This window comes from Mesocricetus auratus, unplaced genomic scaffold (assembly GCF_017639785.1).
Source record: "Mesocricetus auratus isolate SY011 unplaced genomic scaffold, BCM_Maur_2.0 Super-Scaffold_100019, whole genome shotgun sequence".
Lineage (NCBI taxonomy): Eukaryota > Metazoa > Chordata > Mammalia > Rodentia > Cricetidae > Mesocricetus > Mesocricetus auratus.
Window position 1 is genome coordinate 4460715 of NW_024429200.1, and position 19010 is coordinate 4479724.

The 19010-nt window shown below is 41.4% G+C and overlaps 1 protein-coding gene across 1 annotated transcript in view; it reads right to left on the minus strand.

Annotated features, from left to right (window-relative positions):
- The window catches only part of Akr1d1 (aldo-keto reductase family 1 member D1), a 74374-nt gene extending 55879 nt beyond the window's left edge, over positions 1 to 18495 (minus strand). Inside the window, exon 1 of the mRNA XM_021234289.2 lies at positions 18373 to 18495. The gene's annotated coding sequence lies outside the window, so the exon portion shown is untranslated. The remainder of the gene's footprint in view (positions 1 to 18372) is intronic.
- Positions 18496 to 19010: the final 515 nt, after the last annotated feature.

Genomic DNA, 19010 nt, shown 5'->3' on the forward strand with positions numbered 1-19010 from the left:
AACTAGCCATGGTATATCAAGTTGCAGTAAGACTTCTTCCGTTAAGGCTGGATGAGACAACCTGAGAGGAGGAACAGGTCCCAAGAGCAAGCAACGGAGTCAGAGACACCCCCTGCTGTCACTGAATTTGAGGAATTTTAATATTATCCATGTTACTAAAATCCCGTATTATCCACAGGGTCAAGCTATTATGGAATGCCACCATCAAATACTTAATTGGCAAATTAAAATTTAAATAAATTAAAGGAGATATGTGTACCTACCTAAATCCTCAAATACTATTTAGCTATTCTGACTTTAAATGAAAAAATAAAACTAAACAAAATAAATGTTTATTTGCTGGGCAGTGGTGGTACACACCTTTAATCCCAGCACTGGGGAGGCAGGAGGCAGGGGGCAGGGGGAGACAGGAGGCAGAGGGGAGGGGGCAGGGGATAGCGGGGAGAGGGCAGCAGGCAGGAGGCATCTCTGAGTCTGAGACCAGCCTGGTCTACAACGCCAGTTCCAGGACAGCTAGGGTTACACAGAGAAACCCTGCCTCAAAAAACGAAATAAACTAACAAAAATCACTTTAAAGGATAATGCTTTTTCTGGTACCCCAAAGCATTTTTCCCTAGAGATAGACCCTAAGGAATATGTTAAATGAAACAATGCAGAAACTAATCAATGAAAAAGATCTGTTATTAACATTGGAGCAAGGTTATGCTTCTGTCTTTCCAGAAAATAAATGAAGTCCCAGATGGCTCCTGATTTGACAGGCCATCCAGAGACCACCGGACAATAGAAACATCTGAAAGCAGGAGGTGTCCCAAGATAGGGAATAAGCTGATAACTTGGAGAGGCATCAGAACTTTAACCCATCAAGTTGAGACTTTAGGGAAACAACAAGTATTACTCCTAAAATTATGCTGTTACGTTTACTGACTGTTAATTATCAGTGTCCCTTTTTAGGGTTCTTAGTCTCTTTAATAAAAGAGCTTAAGAATGGACTCAGAAGAAATCTTGAAGACAATTTTACTAGAGTTTAAACCAAACCAAACAACCCACAAGGAGGGCAAGCTGTAAACCTCAGCAGCTGCCTGGAGGAGGAAGATGGAAAGAAGGAAGAGACAAACCACGCCTAAATCCAGTGTCTGGAGAAGACAGAAAAGAAAATAAAGACAAGTTATGCCTTGTGGTGCCTCTGTAGCACCTGCTGGGAGGGAGGGGTTGAGGGAAGGAAAAGTACACTACTTCAGGTGTTAACCACTCAGTTGCCAAACTTGAAACATCTGAGAAGGGAGATCCTCAGCTGAAGAATTGCCCCCCTCAGACTGGCCTGTGGGCGTGTCTCTGGGGGCATTGTCTTGACTGGTGATTAATGCAATTTCATTTTGCTGCAATCTGTCAAATAGTTAAGACATTTTTATCCAAAAGTGATGGGGGAAGTCCTGTGTATATGTCAATAAAGCACTGTTGGCCAATAGGGAACCAAGATAGGTGGGACTAGAAGTCCAGGAGGACTCTGGGAGGAAGAAACACAGGAAGTCAAGATGTAACCGCCATGGGGTAGGAAGCCTGGAAATTTGTCCGGTAAGAGAAATACTTAGATTAACAATTATAGGGTAAATACTTAAGTCAGAGGTATCCAGTAAGAAACAAGCAAGGCCAACAGCTTCATAATTAATATAGCCTCCTGTGTGTTTATTTGGGACTGATCCGGCTCTGGAACCAGGCTGGCGGGAAGGCTTCTCTTTACACAAAAGCTATCGAGAATAGTTGGATTTCTAATTTTTTTTCAGAAAATTTCCTTAAATATAAAAGTTGGGTAAAAGTATCATTGGAAAATAGCTTGGTGTCTAGTTAGGGTTTACTATTGCTGCGAAGAGACACTAGGACCACGGCAACTCTTAGAAAGAAAACATTTAACTGAGGGTGGCTCGCAGTTTCAGGATTAAGAGGTAGACAGATCTCTGCTAGTTCAAGGACTACACGAAACTGATCCAGTCCTAAAAGAAACAGTTTACATGAAGGTGATCTCGGCTCTAGGGATCACAGGCCTTCAGCCCCAGCACTAGGGAGGTGGAGACCGGAGAGAAAGGAGTGTAAGGAGAAGAGGAGCCGAGAGCCTTTTGCCTCTGAGCATGTGTGGAGACAGGCAGCCATGTCAGCTGGGTAGAGGTAAGATCTGCGGGCTTGGCTGCTTTGATTTTCTGCTCTTCACCCTGAAACTTGAGCCAGTCTCTGGGTCTTTATTTTTCCTGTTACATGTCACACTGAGAGAAGCTTGAGAAAAAGAGACCTCAAAGCCTGCCCCTACGGTGACATACTTTCTCCAACAAGCCCACACCTCCTATTAATGCCACCCCCTTTGGGGGCCACTTTCTCTGAGCATCATTGCACCTCCATACAGCATCTGGAACAAGTCACCCACTTCCTAGAATCAGCAGGGTGTGGCCACTCATTGGCTTCATCCCTAATATGCCAGTGTTTATCACTCAGCCGTGGCAAACACAATATATGTAGCTTAACTGCGGATTTCCAAAATTCAGTTAAAACACCTAGTGAAAGCAAATATTAAGCTAAATATTCTCTTTAAATATGTGGCAATAATACCCACGTGTGCGAGCTCGCGCACATGCAAGCACACTCGCACCTGTGTGCCAGAGGATGGCATCACGTGACTTCTCAATGGCTGTCTACTTCCCTTTGAGACATTGACTCCTTGGTCCTGGCGCCCCCTGCTGGTCAGTGAGCTGCAGGGGCTCTCCTATCTCTGCTTCCTCAATGCTGGGATTACAGCCATGTGCTACTGTGTCTGATTTTCCTTACGTGGGTTCTGGGGTATAAACTCGGGTCCTCATATTTGGAGAGCAAGCACTCTCAAGGCGTCAGTGGGCAAGGACCAAAGGGACCATTGTGAAGGATTATGTGGGGTTAGAGCAAGTAACAGAGAGATCACTGGAGTAGAAAACACTAGTGAGTCGAGAGTGCACACAAACACACACTTAAAATACTTTTTAAAATAATATTGCTAGTGTTTTTTAAATAACAGTAGCTCTGTTGGAGATGGAACTTCTCCAGATTAAAACAAACTAAGCCCCAACCATCTAAGGACTAGTTTGGGGGCTGGTGAGAGGGCTCAGCAGGTAAAGGCACCTGCTCCCAAGCCTGAGGACCTAAGTTTGCTCCTCGGGACCCACATAGTGAAACAGAAAACTAACTTCCATCTGTCAGCCTCTGACTTTCCACATGTATGCTGTGGTGTGTGCGTTTGTAAATACACATGCAAGAATGCATGCCCACACAAAATAGAAATACAACTAAAAATAAATAAATCAAAACTAGTTTTGCTAGCTTTAAAGTCTGCATAAAAATAAAAAACCAACCCAAACAAAAAAAAAACACAAAAAAACAGAATCACTAAACAGTCTGGAGTTTTGAAAAAAAATTGTAAAAGGTGCCAATGTGTTTTCATTAAACATAAATCATGCATCTCTGAAATGCAAGCAACTTTTTACATATTCACACAGATAGAATGAAGTGACTGTTTTCACGGTAGAGGAGAATTTTAATTTGGGGGGAAATAGAAAACATTTCTTTTCCTGAAAAACATATGCAATTTTCTTGAAAATTTTTGTATGCAGGATTACCAGACCATTCTCTTTTTGCTGATTGCTTATTATTTGAAGGAATATTTTTCACTATGAAGAAACAATTGTGCCCTATCACCTATGAATATCTATTATTATTGGTGTTGTTGTTACTGTCATTAATTATGAGATAAGGCCTCTAGTCCAGGTTGACCTCAATCTCCCTATACAGCTGAGGATGGCCTTGAACTTCTGACCATCCTGTCTCTACCTCCATAGTGCTGGGATGACAGGTGTGCCCACCACACCCAACATCCAAGTGCCAGGGATGCCCAGTGTATGCAGACGCAGAACTCTGTGTATACCAGGGAAGTATTTTTATGAACTGAGCTCCCTTCTTAGCTCCAAGTCTTCTGTTCTGTAGAGGTGCTGTAGGAGCAGATCTATGCTTCTCCAAAGACAAATCCTAGTCATCATGAGAGGCTCAGAGATAGGATCTAGATATGCCACATAAGGCCTTGAGTTTACCATGACCTAGTGGAAGAAACCATGCCTCAGACTGAGATGCCCCAGTATAGATGGGATACATTAAGACCCCTGAGAATATTTAGGTAAGTCCCCAGACTTCCTAATACTACTTATTTGTCTGCAGGTCATTTTGTTGCATATTAAAACTCTTTTACTCTACACCAAAGCCTAAGAAACAATAGTAAAAAATTGTTTGTCAATGTTATTGTGACTTATCACATGCTATGTTCTATAATAGAATTTATTATCTTCACTTGCTTGGACTCCTGCTGTTGTCTTGAGGGAATTGTTGCTTTGTCTTTAGAAAATTTCTCTAGCACTTATTCTATACCTGTGGTTGTTATAGAGGCTGCTAATCATACTATCTCCCACACTTCTCACTGTGTCAATTGATCCGAAGGACAGGCATGTTATAGGATGTCAGAGTCTTCCTGGAAATTAAAAAAAAAGCCCAAGTTGATTTGCACACAAGGACCCAAGCATTGCTGTCTAAAGCATCTCATGCCAAGAGTAAAATGATGATCTCACAGCTTGTCAAAGAAAATCAGAGATTGAGAACACCCTGGCTATGGCTGCAGGAACCTTTTAAAGAGGATGTAGGAGGAAATGTTGCCAGGGATGCTTTGTCCCAAAGCAAACAGGATGGGTATACTCTCACTACTCCCTTTTAATATAGCACTAGAAGCCTTCACAAGAGCTAGAATTAGGCAGGAAGAATACGCATTGAAGCTCTGAATTAGAATGGAGAAGTGAAACTGTCCCTTTGTAGACAAAATGATCTTGTGAAAGACTCTAAGGACTACAGAGAACTAATATTGCCGGGTACAAAGCAACATGCAAATGATAGTTGCATCTTTGAGATACTAACAATAAACATTTCTTTTTTTCCCTTCTTAAATTTAAATTAGAAACAAGCTTCTTTTACATGTCAATTCCAGTTCCCTCTCCCTCCTCTCCTCCCCTGCCCCCCATTGGCCCCTATCCTATCCCCTTTCTGCTCTCCAGGGAGGGTGAGGCCTTCCATGGGGCATCTTCAAAATCTGTCATATCATTTGGAGCAGAGCCTAGACCCTCCCCCATGTGTCTACGATGAGAGAGTATCCTTCTTTGTGGAATGGGCTCCCAAAGTCCATTCATATGCTAGGTATAAATACTGGCCCACTACCAGAGGCCCCATAGATTAGTCAGATCTCCAAACTGACATCCTCATTCACAGGGTCTGGATCAGTCCTACACTGGTTTTCTAGCTATCAGTCTGGAGTCCATGAGCTCCCCCTTGTTCAGGTCAGCTGTTTCTGTGGGTTTCTCCAGCCTGGTCTTGACCCATTTGCTCATCACTCCTCTCTCTCTGCAACTGGATTCCAGAGTTCAGCCCAGTATTTAGCTGTGGGTGTCTGCTTCTGCTTCTATCAGCTACTGGGTGAAGACTCTAGGATGGCATTTAAGGTAATCAATCTCATTATCAGAGAAGGGCTTTTAAGGTAGGCTCTCAGACTGTTGCTTATTTTATTAGTTGGGGTCAACCATGTAGATCTCTGGACATTTCCCTAGTGCCAGATTTCTCTTTAAACCTATCATTATGGTATCTCTTTTCTTGCTCTCCTCTGTTCTTCCCCTGATTTGATCTTCCTAAACATTTCTTAATTAAGAAAATGATTAGTTATAATGCAAAAAAGTTTTAAAATAAATTAAACCAAGAAGGTCCACTGAGACTTATGAAACTATAAAAACATAAAAAGTGAAAATATATTTGGTATTCATGTATTTGGAGAGTTGCTATTATTCAAATCCCTTATTATCCCAACCTTATCAAAATTACAATAGCTCTTTTTATAGAAACAGGAAGAATTCCTAAAATTAAATGGAATCCCCAAATACCCCAACAAGCTGAAGAAGTCTTGAGCAACAAGCACAAAGATAGAGGAACCATGTTACCCGATTTCAAAATAGACCACAAAGCCTAGGAACACTGACTTATCACGACCAGAAATAGATTTGTGCATTCTCTACTGAATGACTGACCTTCTATTGCCAAGAATATACAATGGAGAAAGTATAATTTCTTCAAAACATGATACTGAGAAAACTGGATGTTGGCATGACAGAGAATGAAATTCAGCCGTTATTCAATATACAAATATCAGGTCAAAAAGGAATAAAGACAGATGTAAAGAAGTCATTAAACCACTATAAAAATATAGGAGAAAATTTTCTTGATATTGGTCTGGGCAATAAAAATATTATATCCAAAACAGTCAACAACAACTATAATAGATATATGAGATTGCATTAGGTTATAAAACCTTTGTACCACAGGGAAATAAGCAACAGCATGAAAAGATACTCCACAACAAGAGTGAAAATGTAAGTAAACAATATACCTTATAAGAGGCTAATATTAAATATGAAGAGGGCCCATATCTCAACAATAAGAAGATAAACAATCAGACTTATGTTTCTATGTGTGGATTCATGCTGCTGTCATCCTTGGCCAGAGAAGCTTCTCTCTACAGCCATCAGCAGTTAATGTGGAGATTCATAATTATTCCAAGTGCTGGGAGGAAGCAAGCGTTGAGTGCTCAGCCTCAATGGGACAGCTAGAGCGTGAAGTCTCGGGGGACAGAGCTGGGGGATAGGGAGGACTGATGTGAAATGCAGTCTTTGGGGACATGACATGCAACTACTGCGTCTATGGTTACCTGTACAAGATCAACCATGTTTCAACAGGCAGCAGTAACCAGACTCAGCGGGGTTTCAGCAACAACAGGAGAAGACATGAGGAGGGGAAGGGGAACACGTTGAGGATGCCTACTGAGAATGAGAGGAAAGAACCTGGGGGTGTATATGATCCAGACACACTGTGCACATGTATGGCATTGTCAGAATTGATAAAAGATAGTCTAGTTTTAAAAATAAGCAATTAAGACATGGACAAAGGACCGGGCACAGTTCTGCACGTCTTTAATCCCAGCACCAGGGAGGCAGAAGCAGGCATATCTTTGTGAGCCAGAGGCCAGGCTGGTCTGTATAGTGAGTTACATGACAGGACTATTACACAGAGAACCCTGCCTTGAGCCCTCCCCCAAACAATGACCAACAGGAATATTCAAAATGCCTGACATTATTGATCATCAGGGAGATGTAAATCTAGACCCAAATTAGATATCAACTTGCACCAATTAGAATGGCTATTACACCAAAGATAAGGTATAATTCAGTACTAAAGTATTTGTCTAGAATGAATGAGGTTCTCATATTGATCCTGGCATTGCAAAATAGCCAACACACAGGCAAGCAAAAGATAACATATGCTGTAGATGGTGTAGGTTTCCTTGTACTTTTTTCTGGGAATGAACATTATCCACAGTAATTGTGGATATATATATATATATATATATATATATATATATATATATCTTTGCTACAGAGATCATTACAAAAAAAACCTACAACCAATCAAAATGCACAGATGACACATCTACAAAACAACTTCTACATCTAAAGCTCAGAAACCATCATAAAAGATGGGAGTTTGTTGTGAGATTGTGTCTCTTAATAATGAGCTGAACAAAGACAGCAATGATAGACATACTAAAATGAAAGGAAAAGACTATGAGATCACAACCCTATACCCAACAGGCACCTAAGGGATGCTCAGAGAAGGGGAAATGATCTTTTCCAGGGAAAGCACACCAATTGGTTATCCGGTACTAGTGATCAGTCCTGAAAACACACATATCAGTAACATTACATAGACTGAGCAGGCTAGACTCAGGAACATATGTGTACATAACAATAATCAATGACAAAAGAGGTCATGAACTTGAAAGACAGCAAGGAAGGATATGTGGAAGATTTTGGAGGGAGGAGAGGGAAGGGGAAAGGGGTATGATAATCTATCTCAAAAATAAAATAAACAATAAAAACATTGCAGTAAAACTACCTGTTTCTGAGTTGTCTCACTTCAGGGCATCCACACAAAGGAAGCAAATCCCACATCTCAAAGAAACCATTCCCCTTCCATGTTTGTTGCAACATTATCCACAGCAACTAAGATACAGAACCTATCTAAATGCCTGCCCAAGGCTTAAAGTCAAAGATAACATAGCATAGACATAGAATATTCTTTAGCCCTTAAAAGGAAGGAAATCTTGTCATTGTGATGACATAGGTAAACCCAGGAGATGCACTAAGTGACATGATTCAGCACACACACACAAAAAGGAAAACCTTAATTATCTCAGTTGTAAACTTTCAAGAGTTGAATAGACAATAGAATGAGTCAGCTAGGGATGAGGGATAGGGAAGAAGCAGTGATGTCAGTCAGGGACAGTATGTTTCACTTAATCAGGGTGAATAAATTCTAGGGACTGAACACTGCAGAATCATGATTATTAGTAATGACAGAAAAGCAGGCCTTAAGTGCTCTGACCACACAAAAGGAAAATATAATTATGCAAGGTGCTGGATATGTTCATTCAGTTGACTATGGCAATCAACGTACACACACTCAAAGATTGTAGATACATCATATACATATATATATATATATATATATTGTGGTTGCTAATCAAATCACATCCCAGTGAAGCTGAGTGTCTTAGCAAACCATATCTCAGTAAAACCAAACTAAAAAGAAAACAGGGACTTCTAAAGTACACACTAGAAAGACATGCAGTTTGGATGAGCCAAAATGAAAACAGTTCTTCTGGGCATAGTAGGAGCAGAAGGGAATTCCATGTGATGGAAACAATATATATGCAACTGAGACAGCGACACAGACCAGCAATTTCAGCAAACTGTTAGGACGATTCTCTAAGATCTGGAAATGAAATAGCACACGATGGGACTCAGGGCCCCTGTTTCAGAAGCTCATTCAAGGGTTATTTAATTCTTTAATGCTTTTCACTATTTGGTGAAAATTACTCACCGAGTTTACATACTAATGTGTAGATTTTGTCTGGCAGAAAAGATAATCTCCCAATTGTAATTATATTGCCAGCGGGGCACTAGCTACTTTTAAAATCTGTCATTTTTTTCTGTTTCCAATATTTTTAGAAAGCCTTCTTTTATATTCTTATAGATTTTGTATACCTCTTTAAAATACTCTCAAAACTGCAACATTAGCACTTCTCTATTTCCATTCATTCATTTATTAGTTATTGAACCAAGAGCTCTAATGTTACAGTAAACATAGAGGTCAAGGCCAAAGAATATTAGGGTTAAAAGAGCAGGTGAGAAACATTGAATATGAAAAATAAAAGAGCTCGCAACTGCATGTGGGCTAACCATGCTAGCTGACTAGGTAACAGGAAGGGCAGAGCTTGGAACCAGTGTTGGCAGGATGGCTGAGTTCCGTGAATCCCAACCCTGAAGAACATAGGCAAAGCACTGTCCTCTTTCATATATCTTTGCTTCTAATTCATCTAACCATAAGAGTCTAAACTGTAAGTAAAGACGCTTCCAAAACTCCTCCATCTAGCTCAGGGAACAGATAATCCCAGACTCCTATAGACATGGAGTTAAACACAAAAGCAACAGAGAATGAGAGCAGCTGTATCTTGATGGGGTGGGGGTAGTTAGCTCGATGATAAACCTATACTGGGCACAGTTTGATTAGCATCCAGCAAGACACTTCCAAGGACCACAGCAGCAACATCAGCTGGGGTTAATGGCTAGCAAGACGGTCAAGGCCAGAAGCCAGCAAAGCAAGTCAGAGATGAGCTGGGGTCTCAAAGCCTGACCCCCCACACATCAATTTTCATGAGCACTTTCTGCTGGAAACAGGCAAACGTGCTTGTGCCTCTCCACAAGGTCAGAATCTACTGAAAAATAGCAAATTCACAAGGCTGAGCGGTTTAATGACAGAAATTTGTCAAAAAACAAAACAAAAAAACAAACAAAAAACCCAAATACACCTACCTTGGTGACTTGACTGAGGCAAAGCAAGTTCTTTCATTCCAATCTTACTTACTAATATCAGCACTCATGGCCACAGTGCGTGGCAAGTCTTATCTATAGATAGGCTACAGAATGAATCTACGTGAAAGCAGCTGTAGCAGAATTCAAGAGGCTTCAGGAGGGGCTTGAGAAAAGGCCTGTGTAGATAAGATAAGGAGCCAGACCAGTGTTGCAAGGGAGTTGAGTGGCAAGGGTCAGTCAGCCTTCAGAACAAGGCTGCAGGTTTCAAGGCTAGGAGGTGTCCAGAGCAGAAAACAGATAAGGTCCAGGTTCCAGATGGGATAATAAACAGTGGACTAGGCTGTGTCAAGTGTGGGGGACCACGTTAGCTGGGGAGTCCTCGGTCCTTGGCACACATGCCAGGTATCAGATGATAAGTTGGTGTGAGGTCACACCGTCCCAGTGTCTATCTCTTTACACGGCCCAGGCAAGGGAGGTGTCTGATAAATCCTTGGGGTCTTGTTTCTCTGGTAAGATTTTAATACAACCATGGGCGTGTTGTCTCCCCCAATAAACTTACAGGGTGGCTCCCTTTGTCTTCCTAGGAATAAGTCATTTATCAGCCCCTGCTGCATGGGTGGTGCCTGTCAGATGGTACAATTGCTGGGTCCCCCCCCCCAAAGGCTGTTGTCATCCTTCTCCCTCAGAATAGACTCAAAAGCTGCTGGTAAACTGGAGTCTCCTAGGGAAAGACACAACTTGAAAATAAAAACCTCACTGTTTTAGACAATATAGAGTTACTTAGATCAGGTCATAGCATAAGTTCAATATAACTAAAAAGCTCTGTGTGAACAGATCTTACCATGTCCTTGGCTGGACCAGGGGACCTGCCAGGAGCTGGTGGACCCTACATTGGCTTGACTTGCGATCTTCTTAGAAAACTAACCAGTCTCTATAAAATTTACCCCAGTGTTGTCTAGTTTCAACCATAAATCCTAGAAAGGTCCCTAGATGAACAGTTCAACATGTTTTGCCCTCTCTTGGGGCCTTCTAGGGGTTTCTCTTGCCTTCTGGATGAGCCTCTGCTTTCTTTCTGCAATCCTTAAATCATTCTTTAAAATGTTTGCTCTACAACGTAAACTCCTTTTAGACCTCACTGTGATTGCCATCCATAGTTCGTCCTTCGAGTTTGTGAGGCAAGGAAGGACCTGGAGCAGAGGGCTACCGATTCAGCGAGAGCTCCATATGACCATGAACATCCAATACCGTAAGTTCTGAGTCACGCACACCTGTGTCGAGAACCTTCGCCCTAAAGCACACCCACTCTCTCCTGCTTCACTACCACTGAGCTCAGCCAAACTCCAGAACACAGAAATCCACTGGAGTCCAGCCTTGGCTCTGGTTCAAGTCCTGAGATGGAGAAGGAAAATTTTCCTTCCATTCAGTCCAAGGAAAATGCTGACCATGAAGTAGATTGCAGTCAAGTGGTCCGAATAGCTTGAGTCATCCTTATTTATTTATACTTTAGCAGGTTTTTTCCTATGAGGCTTACATGAACAACTTTATTTATTGGCTCCTATTTTTGACTTTTAAGAAATATATCATAGTTTAAGAAATAGATCATAATCATTATAAAAATCCTCCATTGTTCCCCTTTATGCTTCCCCAGATATACTTTCCCACCCCCTACATAACCTTATTCCAGACACAGGATTCAGCATGTTTGCACATTTAACTAAATATCGGACCAGGCACATCCTGTTCTAGCCTCACTTAGATCAACTGGCAGCTACCTGTGGTTGCAAAGTTAAAAACTAATAGACATGAGCACAATGCTTTAAGGACGGAAATATTCAGACCCAAGCAATTCTTTTATGTCTGCAAGATATGCTTTCACACAGTTCCCCTTTTTTATAAGGGGACCCTTGTCTCAATCTCTCCGTAAAAGACAGACTTTGGTAAGGCACCCCTTTTCTGTCCCGCCTATGCCATACTTCTTTCACTAATATAAGCTCCTGTATATCATGAAGATGGATTTTTTTACATTGCATTTCTCCCCGTGGGACCATACTAGATCCTTTCATTGATTATGCTTGGTGTCCAGGGAACTTGCTTTCAGCAGTCAGCACTATGTACTCCTGAGGTCTTCTCCCTATTCTGCGTATGCATGCCTTACTCTCCTTTCCAGAACTGTGAGACGTGGCTAACATTCCAAGTGTTGTCTTCTCATATGTACCTAACTACCTCTATTCAGTCAGAAAAAGTTCCCAGGAATAGGAGTTGTAGTCAGTAATTCCGGATAAGAGACTTGAGAAGCATTATCCCCCAGCTGAATCTTAGGGGGAAAATATTCGAGACAGAACAGAATTTCCAGGGGAAATTACAGCTGATGCATGTGTGTGACTGACAAAGTAAGACTAAAAGCCACCCAAAGAATCAGCAATATAACGAGGGAGAAAAGAGCCTACAGGCTGCACAACTTTTGCAAATTCCTGTGCTGTCCCATGGACTACTGGTCCCCGCCAAGTGAGACTCAGTTTCCATGGATGCCCCGCCCCTAGGAAATTCGTTGGACAGGTATTCATATGCCAGTCTGGGACGTGGCTTCTGACATCTCCTACTTTTTTAATTTTTAAAATAATGAGGGGGACAAAGGCCACTGGTCATGGAATGCAAACATTTGGTGATGACCAGAAAAAGAATGACCCGCATCAAAAACAACCCCACTGCAATGCCCATATTAACAATAAAATACCCAAAATCGCCAGCAGAAACTGACCAGCCTAAAGAAAAGAAAAAGGCAGCAATCCCTTCTGGAGAAAACATTTGTAAGTGAGCATATGAAACAGTAGAAATAGTTTTGATTTAATCATGAATATTAATATTTAAATCAGAATTTTCCAAATTCCCTTAACATGTGCCTGAATGTGCTTCCAAGTAAAATCTGTGTCATTATAAGGCAAAGGAGTAATATAAATCCATTTATATGCTGCATGAGAAGAGACTGAGTCTGACTTTTGTATCTGAATTTGGAGTGCCCATGTATAATATAGCCTCCTCTAAACTGTTAACCCTATCCAATAACCCTTTATCTATACTTTCTTGTGTAACAAGTGCCAGTGTAACAAGTGTAACAATTTTTTGTACAAATTATTAACATGATCCTCTGTATGTACTTGCTGTACCAGAGCAGTGATAGATGTTGCCATAGAAGCCACGAGAAATATTAGGGCAGTAATGCCCCAAATCAGAGCTTGAGGAACAGTGTCCAAGGCATAAATACTATGATCATCAAACTAAGGCAAAGATAAGTTTACAGGCAGCAAAACAAAAGGATGTTGTCTGACAATCAGGAAATTACCTGGAGTGCAAGTGTGATCAGTACAGTTGGTGATAACACAATTAATACAGGAAATATCATAAGTAGTATAATGATCCAGGCAAACTTCCACCCACTTCCACTTCCCTCTGTCTCTTCCGTCATTTCTCTGAGGAGACAGCTCTCTCTGTCCCCATCTGTCTCCATGCCTGTCTTCCTGTCTTTATCTCTTCTCTCTCTCCTTCCCTTGTTTTCTTACCTTCCTCCCAATAAACTGTCCACATAAGTCATGTCTACAGGTCTCTGTCTCTTGTCCGCCTTGGGACTCAACTGAGGTCCAGCCTCAGACTGCCTGAGGACCCTGAGCAGACCAACTGCCCATTTGGCTACAGCTGGCCCCCTTTTGCCTGTCACCTCCAAAAAATTTCCCAGGAGTGAGGCCCACATCACCCTCACCGGGTGGTATCTTCTTCCTTCAGCTTCAAGCCTTAGGCAGTAACAATGATTCCAGCGTCATTTCAGGCTTCTTATTCCTGGGTCATCGTTTCTTTCAGCTGTAAAAGCAACCTGTGCCAGGATCTTGATCCTCGGTGTAATAGCCATTGGATCTCTCTGCCTCACCCAAGGGAGACAAGTCGACAAAGTATATCCCAAAACCTTAAGGGGCCTTTCTTGGCTAAGGGCAAACACATAACCTGTCCCTGGCAGCCGCCATCTATGTGAAGGCAACCATGCGATCACCACCATTTTGCTTGAAGTCAAGAGAGATGCTTAAAAGCCTTTTTTTATTAAAGGCAAGACAGGCTTATGATCCAGCCACAGGCCCACCCACCCAACATAGTTCTTCCCTGCACAGTGGCCTCTGCCGACAAACCCTGCTGCCAGTCATAATTCATTTACCTTTTTGCCTTTTGCTTCTTTGTCTCTAACTTCTTCTTTCCCTGGCTCTGTTGCATGTGGCTTGTTTGCATAATGCCTGCTGTGCCTTTCCAGGGCCCAGCTGGGCACCCGTTTCATGCAAAAATACTTGGTGCGGCATCTACAGAGGATCTGCCCTCTCCACCTGTAACGAATCTGCTCTGTGGCCTTTCGTCTTGGTCAACACTGGCTTTCCCTTCTTTTAAAATTTACTTAGCTCCTGTTTAAGAAATACACATGTTGCCGGGCAGTGGTGGGGCACACCTTTAATCCCAGCACTCGGGAGGCAGAGGCAGGCAGATCTCTGTGAGTTCGAGGCCGGCCTGGACCGACAGCCTCCAAAACAATACAGAGAAACCCTGTCTCGTAAAAACCAAAAAAAAAAAAAAAAAAAATACACATGTGCATGAACGTGAACTAGCTCTAACTCTGTGTGTATGTATGCAACTTTCAAATTCAACTGTGCGTATGCGTACATGTAGCTACTGTTTAAAAAAAATGTAAGCTAGCTTTATCTATGCATGCACATCTCTTTCCCTGCTAAGGAAGCAATAAGTCTCAAATATTTTTTAAATTGGTATATGTTCTTATACGGTGATTAAAAAATTTAATTTTTATATTGGCATATATTTTTAAAAGATGATTTTAAAAATTTAAGATTATAAAGATCTATTTCAAATTAACAAACTACTTACACCACCCAGTCCTTCCTGCAAGCTGTTTACAAGAGTGACCCAACCAAGTAAAATTAAATTAAATCGGCTATAAGCTAAAGAGAATTGCCTCCCGCGCGGCGTGGCCTTCACTGTTGTCGGTATTTAAGATTAAGCTTCTATTACAAAAGGGAATTTTTCTTCACTTCTTTGTCCTTCACAGACATAAATCTAACCTACTAAGTTAAATCCAGTTACATTCAGGCTGGAGGACTCTGAGTAAAACATCCCTCCACAGCCTCTCGGCTTGGATCCAGTTCTCCAGACAGATCCTACACTAATGTCATTGTAGCCATACTAGGTACAGATATAATTAATTACAGGGATAAGGCCTTACCTGGCCACCTCTGTGTTTAAGACAAGTAACTGAAGAAAAATTTTGTCTGCTGAGATATACTAAATAGACAGCTCCTAAATGCTCAGAGATCTATAGAACATAGTGTTTAAAATGTAACATGCCAACTGGTGGCACCACCCCATTTCCTCCAAAGACTGGTGAACGCTAAAGACATTCTACTCACGAAAGTGGCATCGCTAGCCACTTAGCAAACCTGCCTTTTACTTGATCTGCTGCAAAGGGCTCTTCAGACGATGGACAACAGGATGCTGAGGAACTGACTGCCACAGGACCTTCTTAAAACTTAGCAGGCCTGGAGATAGAAGCAGAAGGCAAATGGCCTAAAGCCACTGCCCTCAACAATTGTGGAGGACTCTGGCAATGGCGTTCCAGGTAGTCAGTTAATAAGTCTCTGTCATTCTCTAATCATTAATTCAAGTAAAATTTATCCTTCTCAAGAACTCTGATACAGTTTGACAACTGGTAGATTTGCCAGTTTAGAAGGGACAAACTCACAAAACAGATTTCAGTATCATTTCTTATCATTCCTTTGTTTAAGGTGTAAAGTTTATGTGAGGACATGAAGGATTAAGATGTGAGGATCTAGAAATGTTTCAAGGTATAAGAAAGTGACTTAAGGTGTACAAATACCCTGTCATATTTCTCTCTCTCATTATGCTACTGTTCATAGTCTTAACATTAATCAATAAAGTTCTGATAAGCTATTAATCCAACTCTGACAGGGCACTAAACAACATATTATAGATTAAGGTGCTTCTCGTTGTGCTAAAAATCTGCTTGTGACATAAATATACTGCCATTTCTACAATACAAATTTCAGTACAGATTATAAACAGTAGAAATGCTAGTGTGTCTAAAATTTATCTTTTCACAAACTCACAAAGAATTCTCGTAAATTCCGGGGAGCCAAATTGGATCCACCCAAACAGATCAGATTCACTCTAGATAAATATCATTCGACCTTTCCCTGGTTCTGGGACTTCGTTCCCTCATCTTGGGACCCCTCGGGAACTCCTCCCTCATCTTACAATCCTCTTCCCTCAATTACCAGGACCTAAGAAATTTTTTTCCTAAACCTAACCTTGTCCTCTGCTCTGCCAACATCTTGCCAGATCCAAGAAGTGCCAGAGAGTTCCATAGAGCCTGGACTGCAATGAAACAACCAGCTATCCCAGGATGTGGCAGCACCCCAGCTTTCTCAGATCCCCCAAAGATGGTCAACTCCCCCCAGGTCAGCAGGAAGTAGTCTTGAGAACTTGATGCCCTCATTCCCTAACCTGCCATGCCTAACTCCTTACCTTTTTAACATAAAAAAACATGATCAATACAGTTAGTAATAACACAATTAATGCAGGAAATATAGTAGGTAGTATAATAATCCAGGCAAACCTGGCCCTGCCCTTTGACATAGCACTCATTCTTTAAAGCGGAAAACTCCATCCACTTCTACTCCCCTCTCTCTCTCTCCTTCTGACATTACTCTAATGAGGCAGCTCTCTCTGTCCCCCTCTGTCTCTGTCTCTCTGTCCTTCTTTACCTCTTCTCTCTTTACTTCCCTTATCTTCTTACCTCTTCATCAATAAACTCTCCACATAAGTCATGGCTACAGGTCCCTGTCTCTCACTGCCACGGGACATATCACGGGACCTACCTGGGTCCCACCTCCTGCCATATTCCCACCATGCCATATTCTTAACAAGTAGAATTTGATTTCACACACAAGAATCTCCACATGTCAGCATAGCAAAAAGTATCAGTAACACAGGCCTGAAGGCCACTTATGACTGTGGAGGATTGCAGGGGCCTTTGAATAGAAGCATAGTTGGTAGCCACAAATAACTTGTATAAATGTCTTTGAAGAACAGGATGAAGTAATGGTTTGGTCAAAAACATAGGGACAACCCATCCTGGCGAAAAGCAACGAGTAAGTTTCTCCTGCTACTAAAAATTATTTATTCCACAGAGGATATCCTTGTTTATTGCCAGTCAGATATTGTGTATAATCATGAGTGGGACTAGAACAGACTAGTCATAAATTTTGCCTTGGATGCCCTTAGGGGAATAAACAACACCTTTTTCAGAAAAAAAAAACCCACAAGGAAACCAACCAACTTGGGTACCTTGTAAACAGGACCAATAGACTCCCATGAACGGTTCTATTTTCCCTGGGGCAAGCAATCAGGAAGTTGTTATGGTGATCTCTCTTTAGTACTAGCCAATTGAATGGGCAGGGTTTCATCAGCCCCTTAGACAAAAGAAAAAAACCAAAGGTCCCATTTACCATCTTCCTTTCCTCTAAGTGAGTCAGCCACCAATGTCCTATAAGAGAGGCACATCCAGACTCAAGAGTGATATCAGCCAAGAAGCATCTTCATGTCCTGTATAGTTTAGGAGACCAGAACTCTTATGATGAACAAAAACATCCCTGCCTTCCCCACTCAGCTTAGAATCATTAGCCACCATGATCACTTCCTCAAAATCCCAAGCCACAGGGTGAAAATTTTGGAAAGCAGGTATTTATCCCCTTATATAAGGACATGTTTACCTGGGACCTAAGACATACTGTTCATGAATATACACAACTATAATACAGCATTGCTGTCTTTAACAGCTCCATATATAGTCTAAGTTATCAGGTACCTCAAAACCATGTTTTAGAAAAAGGTTATTGTGCAATGCCATGGTAAAAAGGAATTAAGTCTCTCAAGTATTCCTTTGGAGGCAGTTAAAATAAGTCTAAAAATAAATAAAATTAATACAACCATGATTTTAATGTAGGACTATCAGTAAGCAAAACCAAAAATAATTAAATGTGGACAGTCCAGACTGCCACAAAAAAAAAGAAGAAAAAAGAAAAGAAAATCTATTTATTTTACTTATATAGCTATATAGTTTTTTATTACATGGGTCACCAGAGGCTAACTTTCAAGTCTACATCAGAAGGAGTATTTGTTAAAACAAAATTAAACAAACTTAGAACCATGATTCAACAGAAACCGGCTCTGGGACATAAGTCCAGAATTATTCCTGAGTAGCACGTACTGATACTAAAGATAGCAGTACCTGTGTGTGGAGAGAGAGAGAGATCAGCCAAAAGTTGAGAGGGAGGAGAGTCTTCCTTCACAACTTAATCAATCTTCAGGACTGACAGGATCTTTAGTTATATGTCCTGGGTTTGGAACTTAAACATCCCAACCCTTCTGTTGAATGAGTGACAAGGGGTGACGTAATCGTCTATGACTACTTCCTGCTGACATTAGGACATTGCTGGGGACCAAAAAGGCTGGAATGCTGACCTAGTCTAGGAAGAGCGAGCTGCTTTATTCACTGTCCAGGTTCTAGAAAACCATCTGGGGACTTGGAGGCAGGAGTTGGCATAGTCTTTAGCCTTTATTTGACTGGAAATCTGATGTTTATTGAGGGCAAGAAATAAAGTTAAGGACCTTTGGGGGGGGATTTTATTTTCTTAGGTGTACATTTGAAACTTCCAGGTCCAAGGTCCTGGGGGCTAGGGCAAGGGTGTTCCAAAATCAGGGAAAGGGGAAGAGGTCCTGTCCCCCAAAGGATAGGCAAGTAAGAAAACAGGTTTGTTGAGTTACTTTTCTGGAGTCCTGTGAGAGGTGGATCCAAACTGATCTCCTGTTGCTTATAAGAACTTCTCTTTCTGTCTGTTGATGGGGAAGTCCTGTGTATATGTCAAT